Raw genomic sequence first — 11365 nt, forward strand, 5'->3', positions numbered from 1 at the left:
CCATCTCCGGTCTTTGTCCCTGGATTACATTCTTTTGATTGCCGCTATAACCTTGGTACCATTGATTACTCTCTCTACCATAACGATCCATGAGTTCATGATGATGATCATAGAACTGCTGTAGTGATGACTTCAATCTTGTAGCAAAATAACCCTGTTCCTTAAGCCTATTTGTTAGAGTTATAACGCGATGAAAAAGTTTGCGTCATTTCGGCAAGCTCTGGTATCACGTATGAGTTGTGATATGAACACTTCATACGCAGGTACTGAAGGGATATTGCCACAGAAGAAAGGAAAGTTGACAATTCTGAATGAAAAACATTCACGTTTGTCGTAAAGTTTGGTCAATAGTTTTCCTTTACCATCGATTTTTAAGTGTAGGTCAAGATATGAGGCTGACTTCACGGTGTCTGTAGTATCCTTTTAAGTTCTGGGGTAGATGCGATGTCCCAAATCTCTGAAATTAAGATTGTTTAAAGATAATACGTCATCTATATAGCGGAAACTGAGATTAAAGGATCTAACCAAACGATATTCTTTTTTTTCTGATCAGATCAGTATAAAGTCAGTCTCATAAGAGTGAAGGTATAGGTCAGCAAGTAATTTGTTCACATTGGAATGCCGACCGTATGTTGAAAAACGCGTCCTCCACACTGGACAAATATGTTGAATAAAAATTTCAGGATTTCATAAACATCTTCCTCTGTATATTTGGAAGATGACTTGGAATTATTTCTTACAAAGTATGAGGAATCTCTACCAAGGACTATATATTTGTATCTAGGTGTACCATCTTTTTTGGAAAAACAACGATATATAATATATAATCCTTTTACGTTCTTGGGTAGACGCGATGTACCAAATCTCCGAAATTAAGATTATTTAAAGATAATACGTCATCTATATATCGGAAACTGAGACTAAAGTATCTAGGTAAACGATATTCTTTCTTTCGGGTCAGATCAGCTATAAAGTCAGACTCATAAAAGTGAAGGGAAAGGTCAGCAAGTAAAGGAGCCCATTTTGTTTCCAATGGAATGCCGACCGTGTGTTGAAAAACACGTCCACCACACTGGAAAAATATGTTGTAGATTAAAAATTCTAGCATTTTGTAAATATCTTCCTCTATATATTTGGAAGATGATTTAGAATTATTTCTTACGAAGTTTGAGGAATCTGTACCACTAAGAACAATATATTTGTAACCAGGTACTTCTTTATATGTGTCACTTTTAGCAACACCTCGATTACATATTTAAAGTCGAGTGCAGACAATATAGCACAGTGTAAACTATCATAAGCGAACCCTGAATAATCCAAACACCTGTGTAACCGGAAGTGTTTAATAAAATCACTTCGTATAAATTTAGTTATTTTAAATCTTGCTAAAATACAGCTTCAACCTACAACGAAGAATTTCGACAGTCCAAAGGATTTCGGACTGATTGGAGTATGTGTCGTGAGTTCATTACCTGATTTTCGTTATTGACAAACATAACCACTCGGTCATTATTTTGTTATTCAAAAGAAGCAAGATTTGACGATTGAAACCGAATCAACACAATTTGCTTTTAAGCAAAACTGGTATCAATAAGTGTAGGTAGAAGAAATCGCACTAGTTCTGTCATAACTTGAAGAACATGATCTGAACATAATTTCTTTATCGCGTAACAGCAGTACATTACTTTTTCGTCTTCTACTATTATTATTTAGAAACTTTTTTCAGTTGAAGATAAGAAATATCAACGGATTAGCCAGGCTGTTTAGAGGAGCCAAAGCGTGCCATAAACTGATCCATCCATGACTGGTGATGATGTTGTAAAGATACAGAAGAGATCCACAGAAAATAGATGACCAACTCAGAATGTACGCTATAAAAAAGACAGATTTTAGATTAATTACAATAGCAAACATTCCGAATATTTCGGTTTTACTGCAGATATAATTCCTGCCGGAGGTTGTAGTTGGATGATTTTTTGGAGGAGAGAGGGGGCAGGTTATACATGTAATGTTATACTCATTTTAATAAAGATTTGCTAGCATAGTTTTAAATAAATATAGTTCGGATAGATTTTTTTTATATTCTAATATAATGAGAAAAAAAAACATTGATGTTTGTGCCTAAATGAACAAGCGGTAGGAAGACCGGGTAATATATTTTTTAAAGTTTAAAAAAGATAATTGTAGTGGAGTCTGGGTTCCTTATTTATTTTTTTATATTGTATGTATTTTCTTTGCTATCGTATGCTCTTTATTGTGTGTGTCTGTGTTCCATGTTTGGCTTTATCCCTGGGATTAAATTCTTCTGATCTTTGTTCCATTGACTAATCCTGTACAATCTGAGATTGTTTATTACTGACTTTCGGATACCCTCGTGATCTTTTAATTAAACAATGTTTATAAAGAAATAAAGAATAAAGCATACCCAATTAATTGACATTGGTAAGAATGAAATAAAATTCAAATATTTTGAAACATATTTGTAAACACGAGGATTAAATTATTCGAATGTTTCATGAAAAAACAGTCCCAAAATCAGTGTGAATCCTGCCCACAAACATTGCTAAAACCCTTAGCCATAGATTGTTATTTGTTATTACATTAATGTCAAAATGTATTTTGGTTACCATGGAAGAGTAACCAACCAAGGGATCAAAAATTCTTTCTGTAATGTAGAAGCATACATGCCAAGGCTTAAAGACAGGGCAACATGTACACACAACGAAAAACAAGAAACAACCAAAAGCAATGCAACTGGTACAAAATAACAAAAATAAATCAGGTCAGGACCATGGACCAGGTGCACCTAAAGGGGAAGTTGTGATATACTTCGTTCTTAGTATTTTCTAAGGTTTTGTGGCTCATACCAAAAAACGATATCGAATAATAAGTTGATCTATCATAACTTTATGAACTAGTGCATTGTTATGTTTGACGACAAACGTTGAAGGACTTGTTTTAGCTTCATCGTAAGTCACTACTCATTCTGGTAAAAAAATCATTGGAAATAATCAAAATAAAAAATGAGCAACTCCACGCAAGGCCTTGAATGGCACCAACAGTACCTGTTTGCAACGTTTATTTTTGAAATTGTGTTTGTGTTTCCAACAGTGTATAGAAATTTGCTTTTAATCCATTGCATCCGGGCAGTTTGATGGCAAACTTGGCTGTAGCGGACCTTCTATGCGGACTTTTGTATATGCCGTACGATATTAATTAAATTATCCGGAAAATGGATAGCTGGATTAAAAATGATAACCGACTCACTGCAATATTTACGTATAAAAGCCAATATGACGACAAACGTTGAAGGACTTGTTTTAGCTTCATCGCCAGTCACTACTCATTCTGGTAAAAAATCATTGGAAATAATCAAAATTAAAAATGAGCAATTCAACTCAAGGTCTTGAATGGCACCAACGGTACCTATTTGCAACGTTTATTTTTAAAATTGTGTTTGTGTTTCCAACAGTGTTTGGAAATTCGCTTTTAATCCATTGCATCCGGGCAAACAGGAGCCTTCACACAAGAAGTTTTATTTTGAAGGCAAACTTGGCTGTAGCGGACCTTCTATGCGGACTTTTGTACATTTTCCCACAATTTTAATAATACAAAATAACTTGTTTACTGCGGAATTCGTTAGCTATCTGTTTTGTAGGAGCGTCGATTCTGACCTTCTTGTTGATGTCGATAGATCGATTCTTAGCTATCTCAAAGCCTCTTCTTCACCTAACCTCTTCCAAGAACTAACTTGTTGTTTTAATAACTATATCATGGGTAGCGTCGGCGTCAATCGCACACGTGCCACTTTTTGGCTGGAATTCCAGGAACGAAACCGAGAAATGTACCAAAGGATGGCTGGTACCTATGGCAACAGGATACAACACAATGTTATCACTGGTATACGTGACGTCATTAACTATAACGTCCATACTTATGTTTTCGGTTGATAGAACGGCAATAAAAAAGGCGCACAATAATGAAAGTACCAGTGCATCTCTTTCAAAATGAGTTTCCGCGTCTCGCTCTCAAAGATCTCTAGAAAAAACGAAAAATGTTTGTTACCGTTTTGGTCATTTTCGTCTTGTCTTGGCTTCCGTATACAATTTTGTCTGCGTTGGAGAGCAGCAGTGTTTTTGGAGGAAATGAACACATTTCAATTGCGAGAAGCTACAGTAGCTTTTTAACAGTGGGGAATTCCTCAGTAAACTGGGTGATCTATGGATTTAAGAACGACCGTATCAAACGTGCGTTTGTAAAGGTTCTATGTAGGAGAAAAGCCGAAACGCGCAACACCCGATTCATTTATTCAGTGAGTCCAGTACGTTGTTCTATGGTCATTGGATAGGGAGACAGATATCAAACTGCAGCAACTTAGTTTACATACTCACAACCAAGAGGACAGGCATAGGATTGTCTTTTGCTTTATGTGTTCCAAATTCAAATTGATTCATATACATTATTTATACGTTGTTTTTGAATCGTAACTTCGTCTGAATTAAATATAAAAGAGAGAACTGATGTGTTCAATTAAATTGTTGGTCTTGAATTGCAGTCTCCTCTGTAGACCTAATAACCGCTCCCTAGGGACAGATCCAGAATTTCATGTTTTGGAGGCGTAAATAGAATGAAAAGCCTAGCGAAGGCAAGCATGGAAATTGGCAAAATTTATGAAAAATCTAGATCTCATGCAAACAGAATTTTCCCCCAATTTTATAGGTGGGGGCATAAGCCGTGTTCGCACCCTATGAATCCGGGTATGCTCCCTGATATAAGATGTTTCTCACCACTGGATTACGTAATGAAACATTTACAAGACATGAACTGACTTTACTGGTTTATCTCCCTAGAAACTTTGCGTCATAAAATTCGTTTTATATTTAACTTGTTGAAAGTTAACACTTCGTCCCCTTCTCCAGGGCGTCTAAAAAACTCCCAAAAAAACAAATAAAAACAAAAACAAAGACAAAAAAAACAAATAAAACAAAAACCAACAAAAAAACAAAGCAAAAAAACCACAAACAAAACAAACAAACAAACAAACATGGTGATCAGATCAAGTTTTTATAAAGGGGTAGGGTGGGTTGGGTTGTTCCAAACTTTCATTTGCTCATCGTTTTACAATTTTTGCACACATTATCAACATTTTCCATTTTTTAACAGAAGAGGTTTTCCACCTCAGAGACTCGATCCCTTGTTTTGCCGCTGCACTTTGAGATATATAATTATATATTGAATAATATATTGAATTTCATTATTTTCTCCATTGACCAACAAAATGTGGATGCTGTCTAGAAATTTAGAAAGTATTATCCTTAAAAAGAAGATAGCCGACGCAAAAATTTTTTTTTTTCTTTTTATTTCTAAATTTCCACATTTTTCTTTCAAGAAAACTATAACATATGACACGCAATTACAAATTTGCGATCAGGTGGCTTGCGTTTCCATAGAAGAGCGTCATTAAGGTAAAAGGGTAAAAAGTGAAATTATACTGACTGCGTCGAAAAAAATAGTTCTTTTATTTTTTCATATGCAGAATAAGTTAACGCTCAGATTAAAAAAAAGTAACCCTGTTTTGGAAATTAAGGTATCTTTGAGAGAATAAGGCGAAATGTCCAACAAACAAACAAGTAGGAAATACGGAATATTAAACCAACACATTGTTTTTTTTTAGTTTGACACATATAAAAGCAGGAATTAACTAACAAAGAGTTCACTAGCTATACCTGAGTTGCAAAATGTATAAAGATATAAAACAGAAACAAGTGCCAAATGGACTGTGCTCCATGGCGGGGGGTGGGGGGTGTCTAGTATTAAAGTTTGAGGATATTTTAGCAGTATGTATTACGTATCAACGGTACATGGGTATGGTGTATTTTATACACTTACATTTACTTGAACAGAAAAAGGTAAAATGATTTAATAATTCCCTAGTTACTTAATACTGAACAATTTAGATTTTCAAATATTTTCTTTTAACTTCCAGTTGCTGCTGTAAAAAAATCAATTATTTTTGCGCTGGCGCAAAAAAAACTGACTGAAAATATCCCAGTTCCCCTTCCCCACGAGAAGAAAATGGTGTGTGCTTAATTCATGAGAATTTTGGCAAAGTGAGCTAAACTTCTGGAGCCCCCTACACCCACCACTGTCTGCATGGGGTATTCCTGATTGTCCCACAATGAAAAATTGCAGGTAATTCAGGTAAGATTTTTTGTGGGTCATTGAGGGAACGGTATGTTGGACAATCAGAATTTAAAATGATGAACGATCGGGGACTGTTTTGATTGTCATTTTGCTGCATGTAGTAATGACAAATTTTATATAACACTTTCAATATTTAATATTTTTATTTTAAATTCATAATGTCAATATCACATTTATGACACTATAAGTTAAGTCATAAACATAAAGTATTTACAAAATAATGTAACACATATGTAGCCATGTTTGTGTATTTGGTCACTGCAACTTCATAGTTCTGTATTGTTGAAGTCTGGTGTTGATCAGTGTGTATTTTTTTGGGTTTGCTAGTTTGATACCATCGGCTTGGTACTAATTTATGGTAACTTCATAGGCAATTTGCTCTTCTTCGTGGTACTTGCTTATGGTGTAGATATTTTGATGTGGGTGCTAAATCATATTCTTTAAGCAATCGTGTCCTCCTTCGATCCAGGTACAGTTCTGTCGTCGTTTTCACAAAAAGTCGTAAGTGTGAAATTGATCGTAAATTATGACGTCACAATACTGTTTTGGGTCCTTTGGTTAATGGTTTTGTCTTGATCCATTATATACTAATGTAGCCAATGAGTGATTAATTATTGACTGTTGAATTATAATATTTAATGTCCTCTGTATTATACGTGCACATGTATTCGATTTCGTAAAATTAGTGTACTAAACGTATTTTGTTACAGTTTTGTTTATTATTAAGGGAATTATAAATTAAAATATGTTCAAATTTAAAACTTTTAAAAATTGACAAGAAAAAAATCTGAGCCTACCAATCATTTGAAAAAAAAATTAATGTATTTGTCTAGCAATTTTCTACCCTGAATTACTTGTGGGGTAATCAGAACTTTTTGTGTGGGACAGTCATAACTATGATTTTGTTTCAGAAGTGGGACAATCGGGAATAAAGCGTCTGCGCATTGTATAAAGGTGATCGGATTTGAGTATAATTATACGTATCCTGCATTTCGAACGATCAGATTTATGAAGACGTACGTTTTTAACATTAATCACTAAATATATTGTTCATGACATTCGATTTTACAGTGGCATTTTCTGAATTACCGATACATAGCTCAAGTAAGGTTGTACATGTTTGGTGAATTATCTATTTTTGGTTATTACAATGACCCAAGTTATAATCAACGGCCATTTCACTTTTTGGAATATAATGATGAATTCCTAACATCGCCATGTATCTACAGGGAAGAAAGTGAAAGCCGTATTTTTCAAATATTCAGTCTAATAAGAATTCTTATGACTTTAAAGCTGAGGCGATATTTACTTTAAATGAGCTGTTTTAATATCAGTTTATATGTCAGCGTAACCAATGATTCCTTTTGCATACGAGCAATTATAACTTACGGCGCACAAGCTGCTTGGAAAATGTTATTATATATCATATAGACGATATATTAGATCGTAATTCCCATAGTCATGACCTGATTGACCAAAATCTTATCTAGGAGTGTTCCGTTCCAATATTGTATATTACAGAACGCGCAACATGCACTCTTCATCAATCCGAAACGCCAGAGTTCACCCTCGCTTTCAAGTACTATTCTGTCTAAGAATCGGGCAATGGGTTGCACATCATGATTCTCAATTTGGCCCTTCATTTGCTTCAAACGTATTTAATACTAGAAACCAAACAAATAGCTATCTAAATTAATCCTGAAGCATCTGTGACGTAAACATTGTTTTGGATTGGTTACAGGGAAACAGTGCGGTACTATTTTCCCGCCATTTGTCCTTAGTACATTTCAACAATTTAACCTGTCAATATCTTAAAAAGAGTAAAATTTACTAACACTTTTATGCTTATTTCTGTAGGTTTTGATGTATAAATACCCGACCAAAACAATAACATTTCCGCGCATTTTTCTTCATTTGCCACACCTTATACACATTTTGCCTGATTCTTATACAGAAAAGTGCTTAAGTTTCTTCTGTTGCCTTTTTTGAAGTTTGTAACAGCTACAGATTTCACCGCGTTTTAAGCTTTGGTATTTCAATATCCTCTAGTTGAACATATTTTATTTCCCCTATAATCTTATCACGGAAGCCCATCGTTGAGTGAAGAGACACAGAAAGGAACAAAATTTCGAAAACTTCAAAAGTTGTTCTCACTAACTTGATAAAACTGTACGTTATTCTCACTAATTTATAATAATACCCCACACTCCCAATTTGAAACAGGTACCGTTCGACATCTTAATTGATATGAATTGAAATCTGAAATAGGACGTGTACAATGCAATGGGACTAAAGATTTTGCGAAAGTTTCATTCAATTACATTCAGTGGTGTAGAAAGAGAAACGGATAGGATATACTAAGTGACCTTCTACGCAACGGAAGGACTATCACTCAATACCCTCACACAAAGTGGGTGGATTATGAACTTGCATATGATAAAGTGATGATTGGGGTTTTTGACCTTGAATATCAATGCAGGCCTCTCACGGTTGATGTTAGTGGTTAGTAGAACCACCTGGTGTTGGTAGTGAAGAACTCGGTCAGAGTATGTCCTACTAGTGGCTGGGCTGTTGTGTTGACGGTCTGTCCTACTACCAGACCTCACATGTAGAGTGCGCAGATGATGAATGTATAGTTTATCATTTTATGCCTTGACATTTTTAAAACATGATCTTCTATGTAAACGCGAGTTACCTGGTAATAATTCTTTTTTCCCAATTGGCTAAATACCGGTGACTTAATGGCTGCCAAAAAAGTGTTTCGGAATGAAATGGCGTATTGCGCATAATTATCTTATATTGAATTGTAGAAAATTACAGATAAAAAGAACGAAAATTTTTCTTATTTTTAATGAAAGTCTTTGTTTTATATAGCATTTAGGGTTCAAGCCAGTCACGTATGACACGGCACGTTGGATTCGTTCCTCTAAACTAGGATATGAATGTTAAATAAATGTAGACACCATGATGTCGAGTACCATTATCTACAAGCAGTCTCTGTCAGAAGAAATAAGGAAAAAGGGTACAGAAATATCTACAAAATTGCCAAAAGTTACAGGTAAACTTTAAGAAATGTGCATGATTCTTAATTGTGTAAGATGTAAGGTCATAGAGTTGATGATCCGCCTAAAATCCAACTCGAGATGTTTCATTATTTTCTCAGTACCACAGAAATTTTCATTACGAAAATACGTGGAGACACTCATGCACAAATTGTGGTCGTCTTTGAAAACCATTCACAACATTGGCGGTCAACAGTATCCAAATTACATCAAAAAGCTGTCTCCCAGAACTTTGAGCTATGATGTAATTAACGACAATAAAACCAAATACGGCAAAGATTTGAAGAAATATGACTTTTAAAGTGAAAATAAAAAATCCGGTGCGACTAGTAGGACATACTCTGACCGAGTTCTTCACTACCAACACCACTAACTCAGGTATGTGATTTTTATAGAAGCAGCACAATATTGTTTGTAGATATTACAGGGAAAATTGGAATCCTCCTAGGGCAAATCAGAAATCCAATTTCTACTAGGACAAATTGAAAGGATTTCGATCATCTTAGGAGGATTCCGGATCGTCATGGATTCCAATTTCCCCTATAACATAGACATGATGTTGGAAAATCAGCGGTTCAATAACTTTTATAATCGAAGATGTCCCAGTCTGCGCATTTTTCAAAGTATCAGTCTTACACATTGTACCCTCTGATCTTCAATTTATTTTTTTTTAAGTTGATACACGTAGGCTTTACCTTTAAGTGACGTAAGACTTTGTACTCTTATAATGACTTTCTTGATGATGCACCGCTGTTTTTTATGGGTGAACTGAAAGTGAAAACGAAACAATACACTGTACATGTACAATATCATAGATGCCTGGCATTCCTGACTTGGAACAACTGCAAGAAATACGAGACTTATTGCGTCAATATTGCATTTGCAAACACGTTCGAATAACATACATCATTACCCAATTCATGTTTCAGCATGCTACATTTATGGGACGTCGACTATGAGCGATATTTTTGCAAACTAATTGCCCTTAGTCACTGGGTCGATTCCATTGTTGGTGTACCGAAGATTCCCGAAAGTATACGCATCAACTTGACTGATATCGAACTATCATAATTATTTACCGATATTTGTCGTTGAACAAAATTCGATTACCATTAAACACCAAGGGTGTGCATTCCTTGTATTAAACATGGCACTACATCCATGTTGTTCCTTTGACATACTAAAATAGAACTTACAGAGACTGGAATAGGGTAAGTAAGTATCGTTCTAGTTTCATTTTCTTTACCACAATGTCCGACGTAGAACGTATTAAAAACCGAAGACCGAGCTGCATTTAATTGTTTACTTCCGGGTACTCGAAACGCTGTATTAACATGCAAAATCTTCCATTTTATGATTTTTCTAAATACCTTTATCATGTAGAAATAGATATATATCATTATGTCTTCATCGGCATTTTTACACAAAACGATGTTTTGCCCTTAACACTGAATTCAACGCTTTCTAAATGACTTATCTCCATGCTTTTGAATGGCAGACTAGGAACTGTTCTCGTGAAATCATGGAGTCACATGACGAGACTTACATACCCTATAGGCTTATTCGATATCTTCAGTTTTGAGTTCTTTTTGTAAATGATTAATTTTGAATCTTGAACTACCTACGTATTTGGTTCTATTGCTACAGTTGAGAGCAAACAATATACCGAAATTTGCCATTTCTATATAGTCAGTATTTTTGTATTTTTAAGAACACAATGATGACTTTTTTTCTTTAGCTAAGAGAAGATGCACAAAACCCACGGGCTCATTGTAACTTTACGGAATGGAACGATGATAAATATTTGAAATGCATGAAATTGATAGAAGAACTGGCCAAATCACTACGGCTACAGAAAAAAACCGAAAATGAAACATGTTGTCAGCTTTATCATTGGATCATTTATGGTAATCTGGTACCCATACATAGTTCTTCAGACAGTGGTGATTTAACGATTGTTCCCAGTGTAAAATAAATCGACAATTCACACCGTGAAATAAATTGGATAATTTCACTTTCGGATATTCTCCCTCCAAATCGTCAGAACGCGAATATCAATACGCCAATCACAGATAGCTATGACTTATGTATTAATTATT

The sequence above is a fragment of the Perna viridis genome, chromosome 13 (genome assembly GCF_037379345.1).
Source record: "Perna viridis isolate PV_CMFRI_1.1 ecotype Kerala chromosome 13, ASM3737934v1, whole genome shotgun sequence".
NCBI lineage: Eukaryota > Metazoa > Mollusca > Bivalvia > Mytilida > Mytilidae > Perna > Perna viridis.